Genomic DNA, 26,525 nt, shown 5'->3' with positions numbered 1-26,525 from the left:
AAACAATTAAATGTAAAAATGGAGGTTGGAATTGAAAGCAAAATGTATTTTGGATATGGTACTCTCTAGTAGCTGTCTTGGTCCAACAAATGACCATCTGAAGTATAAGGCTCGGTTAATTTAAGTCGCATATAAAAATAGTTTTAAAAACTACATGGCAGAATTGTTGCCACTAATTAAACTCAGGCATTCAAATGTTTGGAAAGATTCGATTAATGATTGTGAAAATAAAGAAAATTAACCGTAACAGTTATACAGACTTTTGGATAGCACTTTCTAGTAAGAATCACAACTGACAAAAGGATAGCTGTGTACATCCTGGGTAGTTGTACAAAATTTCAAATGCCAGTGGGCTAGAGAAGGGAAACTGAGATTTTTGACTTGGATTTAATCCTTTGCAGAGCTTGGGGAGATAATGCCTAAGTACCGCCATGGGTCTGCCTGATCAGTGGGTTTAAAATAGAAAATATTTTCTTTCACCTTGTGATCAGTTTTTCCCATGCTTTTTCCCGCTTTTCGTCTCTTCCAGGTTCCCCAGCGCCGCCTGCTCTTACCGGGCTCCCTCAGCAGAGCCCTCTCTCGTGGCAGCACACAGTGTGCCAGCAAGTACAGAGTGGTTCAGATGTTAGATCAGTTAGACATTAGGCAAACAGCACAGTTTCATACCTAATAGTATCACTTAAATCAAACATATCCTCATGCAATACATCTAACAGCATTTAAAGGTCAAAATCCTATCCTCATTACTCAATATTTTAGGCCTTCTGTTTTGCTTTATTCATTGTGTAAGCAGAACTGACAGACTATTCCAGACCATGGTTGTGTAATGTTGGAAAGTGCTAACAGCTGCCATCCAGCGTGTCTATTCAGACAACTGTAGACCTTATGAAAGCTGAAGCACATGCTACACAGCCTTAGTTCAAGCAAAATAAACCTTCTTCCCTGAAAACAGTGGAAGCCACCATCGAACAGACTATGCTGCGTACACTCAGGAATGACCCATGTAGGCTGGGGGATCGCCATAGGAAATTTCCACAAATGCTGAAGCTGGGGCATCGTTTGATTGTGATGATCAGAGGTAGAAAGCACCCAGAAAACAAGGGGAAGGCTGCAGATCTGAAAAACTGTGAGCGTGTCTCTGAGGAAGCAACAGAAGGATCCCTGTAGTAGCCAGGAGCTGGTGGGAAGTCAGGCTTGGAAATGCAGAGCCTGAAAGCAACACTTTGTGTCCTTTCTTTCTAAATAAGTAAGGGCTCTCCAAAGACCAGTTCTTTTCTGTTAAGCAATCTGTTCTTACAGATTACCTGTAATCTCAGTGATTAAAATGTCTTTGTGGCTAGCTTTGAAAACTCCTCACCAGTGAAGGATTAAAGAATACCAGCAGGCTTAGTTAGTCCAGTCCTGCCATACTCGAGCCGGTATTAGCTTTGGACACAGGTTCTCAGGTGGAAAGTCAGCACTTGAGGGCAATGAAGGAATCTTGCTGCTCCGGTGAGGAAGTAAGAAGCCTGGCTGGAGTGGATTTGGGCACTGTAACCTAAATGAACCTCTAATAAATAACGGGAATTGGAAATTGTGCCAATCACGTCCCTAAACCATATTCTGAACTGATTGAAGGAGCGTGCCCAAGTCTTATTTTCACAATTCCAAAATACTAACTCTTTCCTCAGCTGTTTGGTAGCCAATTCTGAACATTTTGGTAATTAGTGGTATATGGTACTAAGTCTGCTTTTAGTGCTTTTTTCAAAATGCAGCCTGTAGAGAGGTTTTCTGAACATTTTAGTCACTCAGACCATTTATAGTTGAAAGACGCAAAGACTTCATACACAAATTTTCATTCAAAAAAAAAAAAAGAACCTCTTCAAACTCTTGACCTGTCAGAGTACTTACCTGTAACTTTTTCCACAAATGCATTTGAGTGGCAAACATAAGTGGCAAAACTTTAGTTGTGATACCCATTTGTTTTTATCTCTAACAGGAATGAAACTACACTTAATGGAAAAAATGAGCATTTGGTGGTTGTTTTTTTTTTAAGCACGGAGTCTTAGAAATCGCTCCCTATTAATTTGGTGTTCAGCTGTGTAACTTTTCTCTCTGAAGGATGTGTAGGACATGACATTTCGGATACTAGCACATTTAGCTTATTTGTTCGTCACCTGGGTACTAAATGTGAATATGTAGGACTTTGTTTTGTCTTCCTTCAGATAGCTGTATGTTTATGTATATACAGCGTTCCACCCACTTCCCCCACTGAACTTAGCTCTTTGACTGTTATGAAAACTCAAGGTGATGTGTGTGCAAATCCCTAAACATAAGCATTTCTTTTCTTTACAGCAGCATAAGAAAGAAGTGTTGAGAGCTGCTCTTAACCCTTTTGGAGTCCGAAGTCAAAAGGTAAAACCAAATGCGAGTTTTGGGGTTTCTAAAGGTGTTGATATCGTAATTGTTTGGAAATGCTATTTCCCTATCACATTTGAACTGAGATTTCCCACAGGAGAAAAGCAGGGATGTGGTAAGAAGGCTCAAAACGTTATTAGACCTCTTTAAGAGCACCAGCATATCTGGGCATAAATTATACAGGTAAGTTACAACTGGTAAACTGCAATTATCTATTTTACTTAATATGAAAACATTGGCGTTAAGAGTCAGTGGGACTTTCAGTAGGGTTTAATATTGCTAAGGATTTAATGATTTTTGTCTCACTATAACTTGATAGTTTTTATGATATATAAAGTTTTTTCAAATTACAGTAAAACAAATCCTGTAGCTCTTTTCTCAGGCAAGAGTCCCTCAATGGGAGTTTTGCCTGAGTGAGAACTGAATGAGGTCTAAATAATTAGCAATTAAAATATTCAGTTATTGTGCTACTGTATATAACAAAGCACTGGAGGTATTAAAAATTGCTAATCTCCTCCTTATTAAAATGTTAACTGCTAAACATAATACAGTTTTGCATTTTCTATCATTCATTTTTGCAGTTCATTAGTGAAGGTGAGATGTTTGTGACAAATAGTCATTTGAACTTTTAAGGAATTGACTTTGTTTTCCTGACATATTAGTTAATATTTCTGACCAAGTTAATTTACAAGTGGAAGTGTTTGTGAAAGCAGTGGATTTTACTCAAAAAGTAGATAATGTACAGAGTGTAACTTCTAATATAGCATTGATGAGTATTTGCAGAAGAAACCAGATGGTAAGCTGCTCATCAGGAGACAGAGCTAGGCAATTTAGGTATCCAATTTGTATACGTTTTGATCAGCAGCTTCTTGTAACAAACTCCAGTAATAAGTTAAGGATTGTCCATAGAGTTTACTGGGTAAGTAATTTTCCGTGAGACACTAGCATGTGAACAGTTCAGCAACAGGTTAAGAAGCAAAGTTGGTGAAGCCATTTAGTTGTGCACCCAGCTCTGTTAATTAGCATGCGAGCTGTTTATTACTATGCTAGTTAATATAAGGGCCAGACTGTGCTCTCATCCTACTTCACTGCACAAAAGCATAAGAAGGAGAAAGATGCATCTCCTGTTTCCTTCGTCACATAGCAGCAGCAGAAGGAAGAGTGGAGAGGGAGAATGGTATTTGATGAGTGAGAAAGGAGTGGCAAGTGAAGGTGATAACTGGTAGAGGAAGAAAGTGAATTACTGGAAGGATTTGGTGACAGGTGAATTTCCCAAGGAAAGGTGACTTCCTCAATACTGTTTCTCCCATAGCCACTCACTGAAGTAGATTTTGTTACTTATTATGCCTAAAGTGTTTTTTTCTCATCTTTCTGAAGAGCCATTCTAGGCCTAGGCATTTAATTGTGCCATGTAATGTTGTTGGCAATTCAGGCCATGATTCTGCTAGGAATTACACAGGTATTTCACTTACAGCATTGTGAGTAATCCTGTTGAAGTAGATGAGATTAATTGCAGGACATAAAGTTAAGCATATATATTAGTCTTTGTAGTAAAAGAGGTGTAGTTTCATTTATTTATTTATTTTCAGTGTGGGAAATTATTTTAAAAAATACATAAATACATGGGATTTTCCTCCAATTTTATGGCAATTAACGAGGAGGTAGGTGGTAACAAAATAAGCTTTCCTGCTTGTTCCCCAAATCCACAATTTTGTCAGGTTCTCAGCTGTAAAGTGTGAAAAAGAATAGGCTGCTATCATTTTCCTTTTTACATGCACAGTTAAATCTCCAGCTAGAATGAGATGATCATATAATTTATTATAGAGGAGTGAACAGGACAGAAATCAAACAGGAAGGCGTGTGTGCTTGTGTGGACTCTTGTTTATAATTTCATCAGATTGGTGCACACCTCAGACATTTTATGCAGTGATAAGATATGCAAATTGTTCTGGAGCCAGCAGAAATACTTTCACCTGAATGTCAAAACTGACAGAGATTTTTAAATCAAACCTCAACAACAACGTGTATTTTAAAGCAACTATTCCTAAGGTACAACAACCAACTACGGACGAGTAAGTGCAGAATTGTTTTCCTACTTTCCTTCATACTGTTTTCCTTCCTTTCTTGTTTGCGTCTATGGAGGAACAGGGTTGCAGGCTTACCTGTAAATACTGGGTGTAACTATGGGCAACAGTGCAGAGGAGCTATAAATTTATATGGAAGTATGCACAAAGCACAGGAATGCAAATTGAAAGTGGGAAGACTTACAAAATGAGATTTACCAGAGAAGATATCTTCTGGTTTTCCAGATGTCTACATCACACCTTCCATATCTGTGAAGGAATGTGTAGTGCAAACTCTTCATTTCAACTGGTTTCTCTCTCTTTGGTTTTAGTTTTATTGCATTTGTGTCCTTAAATCAGAATGTGGTAGTAGAAGCCTGTGCATACAGCGGAAAGTTTGGATGATAGCTTTTTCTTGAGAATGAAAACTGAAATTCCTCAAGGCTGTGGATGTTTAGGTGCTGTGGCTTTGGTTTTGAGTATACATACAGTCATGGGAGAAGGGGTGTCACTGAAAACACAGCTTGGGATTTAAACATTAGATGTGTTTATTTTTTGAATCCTTGTTCAAGTCAGTGCCCACTGCCTATAAAGAGATAATCCCATGTATTTTCCCCATATTCGGTTCCATGTCTTCTTTCTGTGAATGTGTGCACACAACTATGTTCAAACTCTTCCATCTGAAGTTTTCCTAGGGCCTTTTTTGCTTGTTTTCTTCTTGTTGTTGTTTTTAGTGTTTGTACCTATTAACCAGAAAGGTGTCTGGGCTGAAAACATTTAACAAAGGGTAACAACTTAAGTATTCCTGTACCTGTGCATGAGCATATGTGTGTATCTGAGAGAGAGAGCTGTGATTACAGAGATTATGAAAGATTGTTATTTGGGTTTGATTACATTCCTAGTGGTATATGTTGTTCTGGCTCTCTGCATTTTCTTATATCACTTGGTCTATGTGTCCTAATAAATCCTCCTGTGTGACAGATTAAAATTTCTGGTCAGTTGCTTTAGTTGGTACCAGCCTATTCCGGGTGGGATTTCGCTTTCCACATTTAAATAAGAGCAACATTTTTGTTTTCCTACAAAATGAGAAAAAGGATTTATATGTGTTCATAATTAGAAAGATATGACCTGTCCATACAATGTAAGTCCCATAATACATGCTCATGGACCCGAGTCACATAGCTTTCAGGGTCCCCAGAAGTACTCTTTGTGGAAAAGGACTTCCAAAATACTCAAGGCTTGCTACTTGTGCAGATTTAGGCGACTGCAGGATGTTTTGTTTACAACAACTAATTCTAGGACCTACTTTGGTGTTGTGGATACTTAACTCCTACCCACTCAAACAGAAGCACTTCAAAATAATTAAAGTAAATGAATAATCCACACAGAGAGGAAAGCCTTTCAGAGGGAGAGTGAGTTTATTGAAGGAAAGAGTTTGCTTTTTTTTGCCAAATAGTTTCTTTCAAGGTCTTCTTAAATAAGCACCGAATGCTTTTGTTGGAAAATAAAAAAAAAACCAACCCTGCATCTTTGATTGTCATTTCTGCCATGGCTGATGAAGCTAAATCATTGAAAGCTAGAAAAAATCAGATGGAATTTTGTTTTTCAAGTTGAAGTCCAGGCAGTAGTGTATGGCTTATTGCAAAATGCTGAATGAGGTAGAACTGAGAGAAAAACAGTGGGTGTTGTGATATGTTCATCTTAGTGAACTGCTTTAAAAGAATTTGAAAGATTTGAAAGAATTTTGAAAGAATTTCTGGAGCTTGCTGGGGACTGCAAGGTAAAAGCACCAAAGTAGGGGGAACAGCCATGGTGACTTTGATTTTTCCCTGATTGGCTATGGAGATACTCATAGTTTAGTCTTTCACCTAAATGGATGCACTTTAACCATCTGCTCCAGTACTAACACCATGGCTGCAGCTATCAACATTGATGCTTGCCAGTTGCCATTAGCGTTCTTTGCTTGCTACTGTATAGGGAATAATTGCCTATAACCTTATTAATTTTACCAAAACCTATGCATACATATTTGATAAGTGGTGATACTGGAATCTGTCATATTCTTTCAACATCAAGCTTAACAAAAAATCTCTGCTTCTGCCCGTGTCTTCCGTACGTGCAAACTCCAAAAGGGGAAATTCAGCTTCTTTCTTATGTTGACATTACATTTGCTGGTTTTTCTGTGCTGAGTTTGATTCCAGGCATCCAGCAGCATTCCAGAGGGAGAGGCAACCAGCATCGCAGCCTGCAGTGCTGCTGTTCTACTTGTCATGAATAATAGCCCACTGGGCTAGTTAATCATTACACTAACTTTTTGCTGTTCCTTCATAGCTGTTTGGTGCCCAGGGGACGTGGGTTACCACAGTCTGGCTGCCAACACAAAGTTCAGTATTGTGCGTGCATATGTGGTTATGTTTACCTGCATGCATATGCATTATGTTGTTCAGCAGATATTCTAGTAAAACTAACAATGCAAGGCCAGTGTGCCTATTTTTCTTTATAAAAGGTAAAAGTGGGAGAGGTAATGTTTCACTCTCCCTCCTTTATCATTTTTGAAAATGAATGTGAAGGTATTGGTCTCTTTAATCAACACACTGGCACCACAGGTTTCCTCATTCAGCACTTTAAGAGTGGAGTTTCAGATGCTAAAGTTCTGTTTCTTAGGGCACGTTTGAATCGTGTGGCCAGAGATTCATGTTGATTTGCCAGGGGCCATGATCTGACACCTCCTTTATGAAAAAGACAACATCCCTGTCCACTGGGAGTGAAAAAGTATGGGCAAGGAATAGATGTCAGTGAAGTCTTTTGAGATTCAGAAGAAGGTATTTAATCACCATGGTTTTTGCTCAGGTGTATGTAGCTGTATTGATTGCCAGGGTGGAAGCCAAGAAGAAACTTTTCTTTCAGTCATTTCTGATTTTCTATTTCACCTTAAGTGCAGATCATGTTGTAACATCTGGAGGATGTGGCGCAGGTGACACTTGGCATTTTTGCCACATGGAACAAAATTTGGTATTAAATTCTTTCTTCTGTGCCAGTGAATCAGTTTACCTTCATTGGAAAGAATAAATAGCAATTTTGCTGTCCAGATGTCAACAGTCAGGTGGCCAGACAGATTAAAGTACTGATCTTTAATATCTCTGCTGTTAGTTTTGAGAAAGTTAATTTTCTTCAGTGGATAGCTCAGGACAGTGATTTTTTTTTTTTGCTCCCCCAGTCAGATTTCTCTTCTGTTGTCTTTTTTTAACACAATAGGCACTTGGCTTCCATGGTTTTCCATAGAAGTAGAACTTGGGTTGACAAGGGACTAACTGTAAAAGGAAGGGTTAAATCCTCCATCTGGTGGTACAAGATTTTAACTTGAAAACATTGTTGTGTTCCATGAAGTTCAATAGATACATCTTTCACTGAGTAGTACTCTGAAATCCTTTTCCCCTCCCTCTCTCCCTCCCTTCTTCTTGCCCTCCTTTTATTTCTCTCCTGTTATCTCTTTCTGTATTGCTCTGTTTCTTGCTCCCTCTCTGTCTTGGTATCTCCCTCTTTCCATGTCCCCTCTTTCTATAGATGGATGTCTGTTTTCCTGTTAGAGCTGAATCAGACATTTGTATGGTGACATTGTGGTGATGCTGCTGTACACCTTCCATGTGCCTTGTTAATTTTGTAAACCTTCCAGTCAAAACCAACGTTGTTATGTAGTAGTATGATTAGCAGAGTGGTGTTACTGCATAACTCAGTGTTATCAGCAATGTGGGTCACTGAAAGACCAACCCCCTCTTCTTCCTCTACCAGCAAATAAAATAGCAGACAACAAAATAAGAGATAGCAAGAAGTCAGCGGTAGTGTGAGCTAGGCCATTTACCTGGCAGCAGCACATTTTAGGGCCAAGTAGATGAGGTAGACCATTCTGACTCTGAAAAACGGCTTTGAGGCCATTTTAGCCATTCCATTTAGTTGCTTCGAATCAAACTTGTATCGTTCTTACTGGTATTAATAGGACTTTGGGGATTAAACAAGTCTCTTTGCCTTCAGAAGGCATATCTTAAGGATGGCAGAGAGAATTCACAAAAGTAGGTAGAGGCTCTTCTGAGAGACAAGCAGCTAAAAACTTGTATTCTTTCTGGCAAGAAATCAATATTGAAGAAAACATAAAGAAGCAAGAAATGTTACTACTTAGTCACTCATAGAGCATTTTAATTGCATAAGGAATTTTCCTTTGGTTTTTTTTAAAATAATCTGAATTATAGTCATTTGCAGAACTTTGATTAGAAACTTTTTCCTTCCTCTGAATTAAAATGTCTTTACGATAATGTTTATAGGCACATTTAGATGTTCTTTCTGAGGTGGGATTGCCCCAAGATCTCAGTATCTGTGTCTAAGAGTACCCTTGTAAGTTATGTTCTAACAGTTTGATTGATATGTGGCTGAAAGACAACGTTCCAGTCCCACCTGCTTGGCTCAGATATAAACATGAAATGAACCATTTCAATATAAGCTTTAAGCCCCCTTGAGGTTCTGGAGGCCACCAAACTGTATGTCTCTCAGGTAATCTCCTCCACCCAGACTGGAGACTCTCATCATTACTTCAGAGGTCATCAAGGGAGAGTGTCTTTCTCTTTGCTGAGACACTGTACTGCAGCAGAGATTCAGTTCATTTAGGGGTGACTGAACCTCCCTAGATCTTGGAAAAAAAATGATTTTTACTGAAGCAAACTCTGGATGTCTGAGAAATAGCTTTTCTTTGGTTATTTTGCAATTAGTTTTAAAAATCTATACCCTCCCCAAGGTTCTTCGTTGTAGTTGGTGAATCTGAGCAGAGATGTGTGGAGGCAACACTGTAATGGGAAAAATCTAGTTGTTATCCAGACCGATCCAAGCAAGCAAGCCCACCTTCCTCCCAGGCTCTTCAGAAAAGTGTGGGGTTTTTTTTTCCCAACCAGGTGTCTGGGAAGCAGAGTTGCACAGATTTTCATAGTAATGCCCACATCCATCTTTCTCTCAGGGAGATCTGTTTCCTGTAGTTTGGAGATCTGCCTATGGATTTTTGAGGAGGCAGGTACACATGTATGTACACTGAACATCAGTGGCCTGCAGGTAATCCTGTTGTCTCTAACTCTAGGACTGGGCTTTAGTCAAATAGGTTAATGTTCAGTTACCCAAACTTTCTTTATGGCACTAACTGAAACGCAGCAGCAGGTAAGAAATAACTTGAATATGTCCTTTCCTGATGTTGGCTAGTTGTATTAAGTGCTGTTTTCATTCTCCGGTTAGATTTTCCATAATGTATCCTTGAAATCATGAGTTGTTTAAATTTTCCAGATCCTCAGAGTCATTCTGTAGTATTTTAAGTCATTAAATTAAGCTAGCTGCTGGATTTTGTATTCAAGATGTAAAGTGACCCCTCCTACTTTTGCTCCCTTCTTGGATACAAAACCTCACCAATTTTCTGAAGATTATATGTGCATGTAAATAATTTTCATCTGATAATGGAGTCAATGTTTATCTGAATATTGATGTCTTAAATGGCAAAAGGAAGAATATACTGTCACTTTGAAAGCAGGTATCTTTTCTTTCTTGTTATGTAGCTATTAGCAGTTTTACATAGCGGTTAAACCTATATTTACTTGTTTGGATCACATTTTTTGGAACACAGTGTTGAGAGAGAAAGACATCAGTTACAAAATCTCACTTCTCTTTTAGAAGCCTTTTCCCTAACATCTAGTAATATAGGTGTTAGGGTTAGTTTTGCAGATTGTAGGAATAAAACGTAAAAGCCTTAACAAAGAGACTTGAGCTTAGATTTTGAAACCTGTACAGTCAAAGCTTATTGATCTGGGTTTAGCTTCCAGAATTACCGAGTTTATCCTTTATATAAAATCTTACTTTAGTAACTGCTACTTTGACAATCAAATAATTGGATGTTTTTTAAAAACAAAAGGCATGATTTAGCTGAAGGTTTTCCCCCTTTTTTGAACAATTTTCTAACCAGAGATTTTTTTCTTGAAGTCTTGCCAATGGCAAAAATAAGGAGGGAACACGTGGACTCATGCAGAGTGCTCACTAGGGCAAAAAAGAAAACAAAAAAAATACCCCCCCTAAGCTATGTCTGAGTAAACGTCACATTTCTCTGATATGAACGAGATGCAGAACTCACTTAGTACTGCTTTGGAAAAATCAAATTAACTAACCTCTCCGTTTACAGAACCATTTCTCTGTATGTTCCGCTTCCATTTCTTATTGGCAATCAAACAGCGCTGTTTCTCAGCACTTCTCCTGCAAACGTAGTCTCTCGCGCACACACACAAAACCTCCTAAATCCATGCATCCTAGAGAATCAAAGATTTAGGAAGGTACATTTTTCATGTACCTTTTCAGGTAGTTATAAATATGTATAAAAAATTTTCCATCGCATGAATTTCCTAAGAGGATAATACATGAAATCACAAAGGAAAATGTTACAGTAAAAAGTAATGAAGTAAGCTGAAATCTAGATCTTCCTTTTAGGAAGATGCAGATTGAAGTAACGACATTGCACAGAGGCTAAAAACAGAGCAGTTGAAGTAGAATTGGTTTTGGATCTGAGGTTTTGCTTTTGACCTTTTACTAATATAGAGTTATAGGACAACATTGGTGTCATTTTCAGTTGTCTCTTTGTAGTTGTGGAAGATACCTACTTGTGAAATACAAGTAAGTCAAGAAGTCTTCATTCTTTTGTTTAACTTCTGGGTATTAATTGTTAACACAGCTTTCAATGAACTAAAAGAACGTAGTAACTCCTACAGGAAACATTCTTGGGGATGATCCCTGCAAACTGGGGACAAGTGCTTTATTTTATTTTCAATTATTTTTTAAGAAGAGGGGCTTGGGGAATGTCTGGATTTTTTTTTTTTCTCTTTCTCTAATGCACTGCACATGCTAAAATACCAGACAGTAAAACTTTGTCCTTACACAAAGCTGTCATTGTTTAAAGGCCATTCTGCTCCCTCTGAACCTGTGTTGAAACAGGTGCCTCACTTGCTTGGCTCTCCTGGAGCAGTTTTACAGATTAAAGTACCACACGTACCCTGCACAGTGGCACTATTAACAATGTGGAATGAGGCTAGGAGAAAAACTCATATAGGAGCTGCACACCTAGGTGCAGTTAGTAAACAGAGACAGTTACCCTCATTAAGCATAATTAAACCTAATATTGACTGTAAGCAGTTACTTACCTTAAACTTCTCTGCAGACATTGTGGGAAAGGGATTAACTTAGTAGATAGGTACACTAATTACTACCTTCTTCACATTAAAGTTACCATCAGGAAGGCCTATATTCATAAATAAAACATAGTAGGGGATGAGAGACTGAGAAATATGTAAATTCATTTGCAGGAAAAAAGACCAAATTAAAAAAAGAAAGTTGAGTGATGCTACTGGAAGCAAAATGGCACTCTAGCTAATTACCATGAAAAGTACGATAAATCATGGACGTGTATCCTTGACTTCTGACTGATAGAGCCTGCAGAGTGCAATCTCTCATGCATAGCTGCCTCTGACTGATTTAAACCCATACCACCATCCGGTTTGATGGGAAAGCACAAAAGTGTGTTATTTTATTTCCTTGGGTATTGTTGCTACCTCTTTCTCCTAGAAATGACTTGCAATTATTGTAAAAATACAGTCTGATTTCTTGTCTGCAGAAGAATTGTTGTTTGATGCAATTGACAAACAAAGGCTCCAAAGATGGTCTAGTTATGGTTTAATAGCTATATTTTCAAATGCAATTGATCTGGTATATTGAGACAATTATAGAAATATGATAAAATGTCAAGGGAGGTGTTGCTTTTGCTTTAGTGTATTTATTCTCATGGGAGAGATCCTGTGTCCCACAGACAAGATCAAAAGTCAGAAACAGTTTTATTTATGAATTTCTATTTTTTTTCTGTAGAATTTTAAGTGAGTCACATCACTGCTATATGCTTCAGCTTTTTGATCTGCTTCCTCCCAAATTTCCTAGTTTTCTGCACTTTACAGGTCCTGCAAGGGACTGCACACACTTTGTTAGGATTATTCAGATGAGAGAGGCTTGCAGGATGAGGCCATACTATGTGTTATCATGTCAGTGCTGTTACTGCTTAATCCTGTAAACACTTTACATTTGAATACATAATAATGATATGATTGCTGTTTGTGGGGTATTTTCTGTTTTCCTTGTATATCTGTCCAGAGTACTTTTTGGTTGAGTCCTATCAGAATAGAAGTCTCTTCTGCCGAGATAGCTCACACCAGAATAATGGGAGGACAGACATCCTGAGCTTCCTGAGCAGAGCAGAATCATAGAATGCTTTGAGTTGGAAGGGACCTTTAAGGGTCAACTCGTTCAACCACCTGCAATGAGCAGGCACATCTTCAACTGATCAGGTTGCTCAGAGCCCCATCCAGCCTGACTTTGAATGTTTCCAGGGATGGGGCATCTACCACCCCTCTGAGCAAACTGTTCCAGTGTTTCACCACCCTCATTGTGAAAAAAATCTTTCTTGTGTCTAGTCTGAATCTACCTTCCTTTAGTTTAAAACCATTACCCCTTGTCCTGTCACGACAGGCCTTGCTAAAGAGGCTGTCCCCATCTTTCTTGTAGCCCTCCTTGTAAGTACTGAAAGGCTGCTCTAAGGTCTCCCCAGAACCTTCTCTTCTCCAGGCTGAACAACCCCAGCTCTCTCAGCCTGTCTTCATAGGAGAGGTGCTCCAGCCCTCGGATCATCTTCGTGGCCTCCTCTGGACTCTCTCTCCAATGGGCATTGCCTAAGCCAAAGGAATAGGAGAAGCCCAAGTACGCTAGTATTTAACACCCAAGTTGGAAATTTACCATCACAGCGGTATTCTTACTACGTGGATATTTTAACACACAATTATTATTGGCTTCTACTGAGTATTATCCTTTAACTTTTTATGAACTTCCATCACTGGGCACACCAGGGAAGAAATGTAATATTTGGAATGCTCGTACTATAGCATTTTGCTGAAAGGAGGAGTGGGAAAATGAAGTTGCTAGTTGAAGATCTGCAGATACTACCTAGTGAGTACCTTTTTTTGTTTGTTTCATTTCTCTTTTTGATTTCTCTTTTCTTCTAGAGAGACTTACCCCTGTAATGTTGATGTGATGTACAGGTAGGAATGTGTAGTTTTCAGGTACTGGTATTATGCTTCAAGAAACAGTGCTAAGTAATTAACAGTATTTTCCTGCTCTGGTAACCCTTGTTCTTTCTCTGCAGCTTTTTGTGTACTCAGCTGTAGTGTTTATAGTTGTTATCTTCATATCCTTTTCACAGTTTCACTGAGTTTTGACAGCATTGGGTTTGAAGAAATAGATCAGAATTGTTTCAGAGCTGCAAATTACTTTCGAGATTTACATGGCCAAATTCTGCAGTGACATAAACTTCATAACAGATAGTTAGCAAAGCAAAGAGATGTCCTCTGAGCAACAGTCCAAAATTATTGCTAGCTAGCAGAATCACAGGTTGAAGGAAGAACCATTTACTGGAGTAAATACAAACTTAGAGGCTAGGTTGTTCCAGCATAAATAATATCTGCATCCCTTCTCTTGTTTAGGACTACAGAACTGCAGCAAGGAGCTTTCACCTGGGATTCACTTTTGAAGAGACATTTGTTCTGTCTGCTTCTTCAGGGAGATTTAGAATTACTCTGTTACGGGCTTGTTGCTTTTTCCTGGTTCCCTTCCACATCTTTTGAAGGGAAGGAAAGAAGGGTCAGTGGAGAGAAAATGAAGAAACAGACTTGAGACGTAAAAGTTATGAGGCTGCATAGCCTGTGTGTTTCTGTTTATTATCAAGGTGCCTGGCTGGATTTCCCCAGACCTATTAGCTGGATGTCACCAGGAGTTTTAGTCCCATTGCATCTGTAACAGTGGGCATTCTAAATCCTGGGCAAGCATTTCAGCATTTGGCCTGTTAGTAACAGCTGCTTGCTTTTTCTAACTAGAAATTGAAATTGGGTATATCAGCTTATTAGGGAAACATTGAAAACAAGTATTTTTGATAAATAATAAATATTAGGAAAGCTCCATTACATAAGAAATGGGAATATAAATGCCAACCATGCTTTTGGGGAGGAAAGATATTATTCTACTTTGTATGTTAGCTCCCTAAAAATAAACTGGTTTAATTCCCCTTTTCTGCCCAAACACCTGGTCTCCACTGGACATTTTATGTCCACTGGACACAATAATAATTAATCTCTTTGACCTCTTCTCAAACTCATTCCCTCCAGTTCTTCTAAGAGTCCACTTGAAATTCTAGAAAAACAATTATCTACATAATAATATAGTTGAGTCCCAGTCATCTCTGCAAAGCATAGGCCAAACCCTATGAATCCATGCTGAGGCAAAATTTCCACTGAAGTAAAAATTAGAAGCTTTATCACTTGCAGGATTTCTCTCAGGCAGAAATTCCCTACTTCCCCTGTGGTAAGGATGACTAAACACATTTATGAATTGTTAAAAAATTTGGACACAGAAAATCTGATTTTTTTAAAAAAGTAAGGCAGATATTTTTATAAGCATTTTTTTGTGAAGGGTGTATCTCATTTAAGCAGTAATATTTCTTATATAATAGTTAAATGAAGTATTTGAAGATTAAAATTTTCATTTTCATCAATATCAGAACAGCTGGATCCTAAAACTGACCTAAGACAAAATGACTGAATGTGGGCATATTTCTGCCAAGTCTAATATATAAAAATGGGAGGCCAAGCTTCTAAAGATGGATTATACTCTTCATGTGAATTTAAGATGTATTCTTAATCAACTGGTTTAATTTTATTTGAGTTAGGCAGAATGTGTCTGTTTAAAACTCTCTTACATTTTCTGCTGGGTGTTTAATAGGTTTCAAACCTTTTTGCAGTGTGGATCTTATCTGCCACATTCAGCTCTGAGAAGAAGTCTGTATTTCTTTTCTTCATCCAAAGTTGTTCCTAGTGGAGCACTCCCTAGAATGACAGCAGTAGAGCTTCCATCATTTTCCTCCATTTGTAGTATCAGAACCTAATAACAAATGTGTGAGGCTGTGAAGACATTTCATCACAGTGGGATTTTTTAAAAAGAATCTGAGGACACTTCACCGGCATCTTGGCATCTTCCTGGTATGTAAACAGACAGAATCAAGGAAGTTTGGCTTTAACATGACTCCTTACGTCATGGTTGCAAATTTTGCTCATCCAGTGGGTCAATTTGGCAGTCTTCTGATATAAATTCCTTGCTGAGCTGGGGCCTGAGAGAGATGCTGTTGCTGCTTTTTCCATGACGAGCAAGGGAAAAAAATGGTTCCCTCTCATCAGCAAACTGTTTTGATGAGAGGTAGAAGGCGAGTCGAGCTATGAATACAGATGGAGGAAGAGTATGGTAGAAGTTTGGAGACTGCCATTTTGGTATGGATGAAGAGAGGCACTTAGAGAAACTCTCGCAAAACAGGACAGCTTTTCCTGGTTATTAGAAGTAGGTTCAGTTACTTGTCTTTTGGCATGTTAAATACTACTATGTATTGAGCAGAGAAGCTTGCAGTCAATTTTGTAAAAGCTTTAACAAATCAATATGTGTCCATTGCTTCTCCTGTTTTCTATTCATCCCCTTACATTTTCCTGTTTACTCTTATCCTTTCCCCATGTGTTGTCTTCTCTAATGTTTCCTTCTCTCTCTATTTTATTTCTTTCTTTGTTTCCTGTTTCTCAGTAGCTCTGCTCTTTTGTGGCTAAACCCCTGAATTTTGTGGTCTGTCCTTACACCAGCCTGTTGAAGTCAGTCAAGCCAGGGTTTATCTTCCCATGTTTTGGTCTTTCCTTGTTATCAAGTAGTTACATTATATCCATAGCAAACTAGCTGCATTTTGGGACATGTGCTTCAGCCAACATAAGGCCATTTATTTTACATTTACTTGTAGAATGAGTCTGATTACTTGCAATCCCCTATTTGGAAGCTTGTTAGGGGTATGCATGCTGCTATAACATGCAAATTCTAATGAATAGGTGGAGAATAAGTATTTTTTTGTCTGATAAGTTAGTACTTTTATTTCACCCATTTAAAGACAAAAGATGGGAATCTGCTTGTTTAACGTTCGGTAAGATCTCAGTGTTGAGTGTCCAGGGGGTATGAAGTGCTTGAAACAAGATAACTTAGGAGCTGAGAAGATAATTATATATGAGAGGAAATACTGGGAAGGGCAAGGAATGCAAATGAAGTCAGACCAAGATAGATTCAGCGCCACAGAATAACTCCCCATTTACCCCTCCCTCAAACACACAGACAATAACCCTCAATAACCTACTTGAGTTAATGAACATTTCGCTGCATCTAAAATGTTGATGCAAGTGATCATTACTTCTACTGGATGTCTGACTGTCTGAGCCCACCCTTGTTCTCTGCAGTCCCAACCTACACTTTTTTGTGTTGGGTAGAAAGCAGGAAATATTATTGCATTGGAGAAGAAGGGTTTCATTTGGGTGTTAAGATTTTCCTGTTAAAATTATTTCCTTCTGCAGTGAAATGGAACATAGGGGCTTTTTACACAAACAGTATAAACTATAAGTGTCAGGTCTTTGTAAGAGGCAGTCCAAACCAATGTGCAGTTGTCCATAGTGAGTCCTGTGCTCCATTTCTCCCCATGCTGAACCAAAAACTGACTACCTTCTCTATTAGAAGATCATAAATTGGAGGATGTCTGTATCTGGGGCAAGGTTCTCCGTGTGGTGTCAGAAATCCAAAGACCCTATTGCAACTGACTATTGAAATATAGTTAGTTAGGTCTGCAGGGCAGGGTGGCCTTTCAGAAAAAAAAAAAACAAACAAAAAAACCCAACAACCCTCACAATGACAAAACCCAAGCAGAAAGCAAAAACATGAATACAGAAAGGCTAAGATGATGTTCTGAGTCCTGCGACCACTGTCCCTCTTGGAAAGGTAACCGCCTCCCATTTTCTGATTCCTCTGCATCCTGCAGTGGAGAGTGATGCTACGTTGTTATCACTGTAAAGCTCTTCCTAACAGTTAGGAGTGAAAGTACAGGTATATTGTGACTTGCAGCTGTAACCTGAGGGATTTTTCAGTTTGCATCTCTGGTGTGCTGTTAGTCTGTAGCAGAATGCTTACAGATGAAAGTGTACTTACCTTCTTTCCCTTAACATCCACTGCTGGCAGTGGGACTCGGGCTTCTCAGTTAAACGAATTTTTGCCTGCCCCAGTTTGCCTGTTCTTCTGCATGTCAGATCCATTGCATTTTTGATGCAATAGCTTGTGGTGCTTTAAGGACATAGCGAAGCTACTACATGTCTTTGAGTTAACAAATGTTAAGTATTTAAATCACATAGGAAAATGAGAAATGGTTTCTCCTGTGTTTGGAATGACTAGTAACTTTACAGCCATCAAACTGAGCTTGGAATGACCAATTGACCCTTCCACTTTGTATGTTGACTGGTAACTAAAAATGAGAAGTCTCTCCACCCCTGCCATGAGGTTATAAGACATGGCTATGTAGTAATTAGTGCCACTGTATCATTTTTTAACTGCTACAGAAGTATAATATCAGATGCTCAGATGGCATCTATTGGCTTAGCTCCACTGAACGCAACAAAATGCGATGCCAGCTTATACCAGCTGAGGATCTGGCCCACAGTTAAAAGGAAAAAAGGGACAGGCTGCCAATATGGCAGGGAACATATTGAGATTTATAGTAGTGACTTAATCAGTAAAAAGTTCTGCCTGAAGTGGTTGTCTCTCTGCACATTCACATTAGTCACTTGAGCTGGAGACATCTGAAGCTCTAACACGATGTGTGCGGGCACATTGCTGCTCTTGCACTCTCTTCTACACTCTGTGCTCTTAAATGCCTGAGGCATCCCACTTCACTCCCCTTCTTCTAGTGGGTGATCTATCCTCACAGGTCTACCACAGATTCAGGGCCGTACGTTTTTGTTTTTTTTTTAAACATAATTCTAATTTGGATGACCTTATTTTTTTCCCTTTTGCTTATAATTCTGGTGTTGCTTTCTTAATCATACTTAAAAATGGGGGCAAATTTCACATGTTGCTGTTGTAACTCTTCTCTAGCTGTCCTATTTGCATTCAAGTATTACATTAATCTTGATAAGAATACGAAAATCCAGTTTGCTTCCTTTGTATTCAAATATGTATGCAATTTTTTACTCGGAGATAAGGTGACTGTAGCTAACTTAATGCTTGTAAATTTTTATCTGCTATGAATATGATTGAATAACTTGATGGATAGAAGTACTCTTCTCTGTGTTACAAAGCTAGTGAATGAATTACTTATTAAAGATGAAATGACTATAGAATCTCCTCAACTTTTTTCTCCTTCAGTAATATAACTATTGTAGCATTTGGTTTATAATGAGTGCTGTCTCTCAACTTGTGAGCAATCCCAGTTCTGATATCTTGTTTTTGATTATTAATAATGTCCAGAGAAAATAATCTTTTGGGCCTGGCAGCTTCCACATTTGGTCCCATTTGTAATGTGATTATTTGAGAAACTCTGTGATCCATTCTTGTAATATGAAGTTGAGGAAACAGCTCTCTTCTGCGCTAAAATACCTGCCTTAAAAAAAATGTAACTAACTGATTGATGACTTGGAATTTGATGTACAATATCTATGTCCAACCACTTTTGGATTACACCCTACAAGTATATATTTAAGCAGGATAAACTTTCAGAAGTAGAAGTATTTGAATATCTAAAGCCTGCAAACTATGTTGAGTTTTAAACACATAATTTGCTCTTCTGTGCTCTCAAAAGTACAGAAAAATAAACTAATCATTAAAACATCTCCAGATACAAAGCTCAGCTGCAGTTTTTAAGAAGTTTCAAAGGATGCTTTGAATGACACTCAGTCTCTTACCATGATATATTTTCCTGCACTTCAAAGTAAGAGTGAGTCTTCTGTGGCATCTGTATCATGTAGGTGCTGAAAAGAATGTCGGGCAGGCAGGACACAATGTTAATCTCTTTTTCTTTTAGTTTCCTAATTACTGTATGTTTCAAAGAATTGCACTGCTACCTTAGCCTGAGGACTTCTGCCTGTCTTAGGAAAAAATACAGGATCTAGTCCATCTCTTACTGAGGTCCATGAAAAGATTTGTGTTTTAACCACCTGATGCAAGTTTAAACATAAAGCATGTAGTATCTTCAAATCCAGTATGCTAGAGGTCTGATAGTTGTAGTTCATTCACTTAAACAGTACATATAAACACTTGAGAATATTGTAAAGTACTTAAGAAAGGTATGACTTTATTGCAACAAAAGTTTAAAGCAATACTTATTCCTATATTCTCGGTGTTTTTTTTAGAAATTCCAGTGCACTTTACAAGTTTCCAAATGATAATATATTTTTTAAAGAACCTTAGAGTGGTTTTACAAAGTATCATTATCCCCATTTGATAGATGGGAAACTGAAACACAGAACAGTTAAGTAACTTTCTCAAGGCTGTAAGGTAATTCACTGGTAGACTAGGGGTAGCTTATTTCTTGGCATTGAGTGTTTCGTGCACTATTCCACCGCTTCTCTGTGTTAAAAGAATGCTACAGTACGTTTATGATACAGTTTAAAGAAGAAACCCAACTAGTGGTCTCATGTTTTACAAGTCTCTTGAAAAAGCCCTTCTTTAGCTGAATATCTTCATTTGCTATCCTGAACTTCTATGAAAATTATGTTTTTGTACACACGTACCACACAATAGAGAGGAAGACTGAATACCATCTCTTACTTGCCTGGGTTTACAGTCAAAAACAGAGGGCAGAATCTGGCTAAGAAATATTGAGTTGAAATTCTTATAAATGTACTTCAGCACTCCAAATACTGTTTCCTGTATATTGGACCAGAACAGAAGGTTAGTAGGAGATGGATGTCCCTAGTTATAAATAATTGTGACAACAACTAGCAGTACAGTGCACTTGAAAGAACAGTTAAGTCTTGCTGCAAAATGCATCCTAACTACCAAAATGACAGTCTACATGGTGCTGTGGATGGAGGGCAGCTTGTAGTGCTATTCAGAATAATAATATTTGCTGGTATCTGCTTAGAATATCCCAGAGTTTTGTAAATACCTCCTAGGAAGTAATCTGATGTTTCTTACTGTGGTATTATTTAGGAATAGAAGACATAGTTCATAAGAAATCTGAAGACAGGTTATAGCACTTCTGGAGCAGGATGTATAATTGATATTCTTTTAAAATCACAACAGCTTTTACCTTACAGTGGAGTGTTGACAGTACACTTTGTGGTCTGGCTGGCACCAGTGAAGACTCTTGTTAATCCAGTTTCTTGTTTTACAGAAGCCATTGCAGAAAAGGATACATTCTTCCTTCAGATTCCTCCAAGCTTTGCTGAGGTGCACACACTTGACGTAATTTGAAGGAAAGTTTCAATTTACAGAGAGGGTAACTTCACTGTAAGATTGTTGCCAAAACAGTGAGTGCTGGCCTGTTCCACAATGTATAGGATACTTACTTAGAGTTTAAAGAGAGTTTTTTGAATCACTGTTGTCGTTAAACTCCATTGCACACTGTGCACTTCCCGTTCCTGGGCAATGTAAGAAATGTCTTTGCCCCTTAGTCACAGGCAACAGTGGAGACCAATCTGAGCTGCGTTTACCTTAGAGTCCTTCCTAAATGTTCTCATCGTTCTTGTGCCAACATTAGCCTTAAGGGAGACATTCTCCAGTGAATGGAAAGACATGGTCTCTTCTACCAATGGAGGCCATATTATTACTTCTGGTGACAAGTAGCATTATGTATATATATTGCTAGGGTTACTTGGAACCTTTCGTCCTCCTAGCTGAATAGATCTATGTGTTGAACAATGGAATGAACAGGCAGTGTCTTTTGAGATTTTAATTCTCTTTTAGTTGGGATAAGTTTCTGTTGTCCCCATCCCTTTACCAGAGTGTCATGTTTATTTGCCAAGTAATGGGATGCATTGGGTATTGTCGGTACCATTCCTGTGCTGTGTTGTCTAATAGGCACTTCATACTTCCACATCTGTAGAACTGGAGGTGCATTAAGGGGGGTCAAAAGCTTGTCCCTATCTGTCAGCTGCAGATGCTGTATCATCTCAGGCACAGAGAGGGAAGGATGTACCCTGCACTTAACACAGAGAAACACGAAGTAACTTGTGTTACTGCCTCAAGATCTTGGAACCAATCACGCGAATAAAGCTGCAGTTGGTAGCCAGTAAAATGGCTTCTTGGAGCTTCATTACTGTATGTGCTTTCTGAAGTCTATGCAGAAAAATAGGTAAAAAGCTTTACTGCCAGTGACGTTTTTTTGCTGAAAGAATTGGTCTATGAACTCAAGAACAAAGTAGCTTAAAAAAAGCTGAGAAATGAGCCTGTGTTGAACATTTCTGTAGAATTTATAGCCTTTCACTCACTAGCCTCTTACCTTTACTAAAATTGTCCATTGTTTATCTGATGGAAAGTAGGCTTAAGTCTCTCTTCATGAGCTAGTCTTCTAGTCGAGCACCTCATACTCTTACTGTTGAGGCACAGCTCTGACAGTAGATAAACCAAAACTCAGCCACGTTGGCTTTTTTCTGCTGGAGGATTTTTAGCAGCAAAGAGAGATTATTTGGGTTGTTTAATACCCTTTCTGCTACGTCCCCAACAACATACAGGGCACTGTAATTGCTCTTCGCTGGGGAAGCTCTGATGGTTTGGGATGCTGCATCCTTCACTACTAGGAGATTCTAGGTCAAAAGATCTAATGGATAACAGTATGAGGTAAGATAGCACATGAAAGCTTGTTAGACAGAGCTGACATTTCTGCTTCATAGTTGTACAGGTGTCACTGGACCACCAAATGACAAAAGCATTATAATGACTAGTTGCAATTCAGGTTTAGATGAGAACACCAAACCACTTAATCCTGGATAAGACACCTCTAGACTTTACAATATTCAGTTAGTGCTTAACCCATGGCAATACTATCCACAATAGTTGCATGCTACCACCAGCTATCTCGAGGATCAGCTTAGGAAGAGAGCAGTTGCTTTGCCCAGGGAAATTTAGATTAGATGTGAAACTGGATTTTTCATAAGGCCTTGTTTTTACCTAGCTACGAATGTTTCCTTAGCACAAGTGAAAACTTTACACATTTTAGCTCAAACTGTACTCTACTAAGCCTCCCACATTTATACCCATCTTCTTGGCAGTCATCCCAAAATATGTTTGGGTTGAGGCATTACACATTACATTTGGTGAAGCTTTAGCATTCCCTGTTGCTCACATCAATCCTTATTTCTGTTTGCTCTTGTAATTTACAGTTAATGAAAATTCTAAGTTTACCTTTGTTTTTGTTGGCGTCTGTACAAGAGAACCCTTTAGCCTTTTCAGCCTCCCATCCAAATGGAAAGCTGAATCCAAAAGGGAAGGTAAACCTATCTGAGGAGTTTCATTTTAGACAGAAGCCCTTAGCATGCATGTCAGCATTGTAACATTTCTGAACGAACAGCAAAAGAGCCTTGCTCAAGGCTTGAGCTGTGCCTGCTCTTGTGAGTAGGCTTGTAAATAGGAGGCAGACACAAGACCAGTAGTTGATCATAACATCAGAGCGCCAGGTCTTAATGGCCATCTGGTTAGTGGCCTTAACCAGTTCCTGCTCCCTTCCAATTCAGGCAAGATTCTGCCTGAAATTAACAGGAACGTGCCTGATTACCAGCGTGGGAACATGGCTAATAACAAACTCATACTGATGACCTTAACACAGTTTAGGCAATATTGACAAAACAAACCATTCTGGAATTAGTGCAGTCTTTTCTAATGAGCCTGTTAAAAATTGTCTCACAGATTCTCAGTTCAGGTGATACTTTTTGTGTCTACCTACAGTACTACCTATGCACTGAACTGTGTACATACAAGATTATAATGCTAAGCAATGGGCTGTAAAGAGATGGTACATATATAATTTCTGCACATACACAAAATTAGATAATTGTGTGATTTATATTATGCTTGTAAAGACACTTATTTGACAGATGGTTTTGAGCATTAAAAATTCCTATACAGCTATCGAATTATTTTAAAAGTAAGCTTTAAAATGCACCCTTTTCATTTATTTTTGGTGCTCATTATGTGTTCTGAATCATTGCGTGTTCTGAAACATTACTTCTTACGTTAACAAAATATTTTGCAGGTGAGAAATACTGACAATTTTAGAAAAATGTGTAACCCAGAATTATGATACAGTTGCACATTTCTGAAAAAAGCGGGTCTTCATGAAGGCAAGCCTGACCAAGCCTTCCTGCATCTGCCTAGAGTGCTACGTACAAGCTGTTTTTCTCATGTCATAAAAGTGTTGCTTTATCAATAGGAACTCTGGTCATATTTTGAAAGTTCATTTGCTGCTTTCTGGTTCTTCTTGCTTTGCCGTTGCAGGGACTGTGCAGTCTGACGTGGTGGAGGGCAAGGCATGGGAGAAAAGCACTGTTTGCACCTGTTTAAAATCTCCAGTGCTTTGTGTGGTTCCTGGGCAACAGGCAGGAATCCTGAAAAGCTAGGCTGCACTTGCTCAATTGTTGCTGGCAGCTGTGACTTTGAGAGAGCACATAGCAGCTCGTTAGCAGGTTGCTTGTGTTATGTGACATGCACTGAGCATGGCAAACTCTGAGCTGAGCTCTCTGCCTTTGTTGCCTACAGTCGAGGCTGGGTTGCCTGGGGTTGCAGACTTGGCCAAGGAAAGCGTTATAGAGATGTAAGGTGAGTTCCTCATTGGTAAAGGGGCAGGGGAGGTGAGGCAAGTAGAGGTGGATCAGTGTTTTCTGAGCAGAAAAGGGGAACAGTAGCATAGGTTCTCTGCACCAATGGGTGCTATTTTCCTCTAGCAATTATGTTCTTTCAGAGTATGTTTGCAATGGTGCAGCATACAAATGCAGGGCAAAACATGGATTTGAGTGTGAATGTGTGTGTATGTGTGCATGTACATACATGCACACATGATTATGTGCACGGCAGTGTGGAAATAGAAGATGACTTCATGGGATAATTTAAAATTTTATTATGAGCTTTGATTTCTGGGTCATCTTGTTTACTTTGAGGGATCAGAATCAAATCAATCTTTGCAACCTTGATCTTGGCCTATTTAGGCAGCATCCAAGCAGCAGATGCAGTCACACTGCAAGTGTGACTGGCAAATTCAGACCATTTCACCTTCATATCTACTCAGTTTGTGCCTCTTGGCTCAGATTAAGCATCTCTTTGCTCTTGTAAAAGGGAGTTAGTCTGTTATAAATCTATTTAAATAAACTGTGAAGCTACAGCATTGTTATGATCTGTTGAAATCTTCATCATGAGACAAGAACAGATTTGCCATTGTCCTGAGATCCTGTTTACACTCTACTTTATGCTGGTTTAGCCCAGGAGGGGTGATCTATAGATCAGTCTCTTCCTTGTGTTTATATCAGAGATCTCTTTTCTGCAGCTCCAGAAAATCTTCTTTATACACACAATGCAAATATTGACAGTGAAAGTCATTAACCTAAGATGAAGAAAATGCAGAAGGAAATCTGCCTACTAAGCAAATTACATACTCATAAAAGAAAAGTCCATCAAGGGTTCTTCAGCACAAAGATACGAATATAACCACTTGCTCAGAAAACCCATAGCCAGTGGTTTGCCAGCAACTGGAAAGATTTAAGGGAGGGCAATGAGACTCCTCATTTGCCCTGCCCACAGATTCAGTAAGTAACTGTCCTGGCTAGTGTCAGGGACATGCTGTTGAGCCTGTATCTATGGTCTGCAGTGGGACGTGATGTGGATGTGGTAGATTTCCAGTTGAACCATGCTCCAGATACGTGCTCCAGTGCTTATCTATTGTTGATGACTTCTTTAGCTGGATAAAAGAAAGCATTAATTATCAGGTACTGAGGGTAAATGTGATAAAACGAATAGAAAACAGAGTTTGACCTAATCATGTATATTCAGTATGAGTCCCTTGATTTATTTTGTGGTCTAGACCAGGGCTTTTTGTTTCCTCATCTAGAAAACAGGGATAAATTGGTGTTTGTATCTCATATTGCTATATAAAAGCAGTATATTGTAAACTTTCTTTTCATGGTCATCCTGTGTTTATCTGTTGTCACTTCCTTTTCTGTTTTAAACTTGGGTTATACTCTGTCTCACCATGGAGGGCCTTCTGAATTCATCACCTGACTTAGTTTGGCTATCAAATAATAGAAAGGAAGAACTGAGATATGTATGTAGGTCTGTGTGCTTTTTCGCTGTCTTTTGTCATGCAGGCTGGAAACTGGAGCACAGAAGTTGCAAGTTGACATCACTTTAGTCAGGACTCTCAGTTTTTATTTGAGAACAATATACATGGGGTATTATTCTTTAAGAAAGTACTTGTGATCCCTTTGATTGTCCTTGTTTAGTGCTGTTCTTGATACCATCTCCTCACTGCAGTGACAGAATTGCAGGTTTCCTCCTCCTCTGCAGGTACAGAGAATACAGAAATTTGGCAAATTCCTCTTAATCCTGCTCCACTGTTTCTAAAATTCAGAAAAATGAGATCTGTAGGACTTATTCTGTTAGTTAGAACATGTTGTTAGCTGATAATAACAACTGTGCTGCACAGCACACACAAGCCAGGGGCTGGATGTTTACAAAGCACATGATAATAGGTGTTGCATTTTCTTATGTACTGATTCATTTTATGTAGACTATAGCACCAAAAACACCCACTCACAAATAAAGTGCCATAGAAAAATGGCATTCAGATTTTAAGAGTATGACTTAAACTCTTGCAACCAAGGACAATAAAATTGAGACTCATTCTGTTTATAAATCATGCTGTTGTCTCAGGTATTCCAGCTCATGTAGTGGAAAGGACAGACCCCATTAAGAGGATTACGTGAGTTGCTACATGTGGGTACAGTAAGATGAATACAGTAGTATTAAATTTTAGCAGAGAGGTGTTTGACAAGAGCCTCTCTTTAATTTCTAACTTGGGACCACCGTGGTTGAATTCATTCTGTAAATTACATTCATGTTTTTAACATCCCCAGCTGCTGACAG

General features: G+C 38.7%; 1 long non-coding RNA gene across 1 annotated transcript in view; it reads left to right on the top strand.

Annotated features, from left to right (window-relative positions):
- The window catches only part of LOC104165918, a 97,893-nt gene that overhangs the window by 58,916 nt on the left and 12,452 nt on the right, over positions 1-26,525 (top strand). The window contains exon 2 of the long non-coding RNA XR_696485.1: positions 2,335-2,394. This is a non-coding gene — a long non-coding RNA (uncharacterized LOC104165918). The remainder of the gene's footprint in view (positions 1-2,334; positions 2,395-26,525) is intronic.

The sequence above is a fragment of the Cariama cristata genome, unplaced genomic scaffold (assembly GCF_000690535.1).
Source record: "Cariama cristata isolate BGI_N322 unplaced genomic scaffold, ASM69053v1 scaffold8130, whole genome shotgun sequence".
Lineage (NCBI taxonomy): Eukaryota > Metazoa > Chordata > Aves > Cariamiformes > Cariamidae > Cariama > Cariama cristata.
Note: the sequence above shows the minus strand (reverse complement) of the source record. Positions and strands in the feature narration are given on the sequence as shown.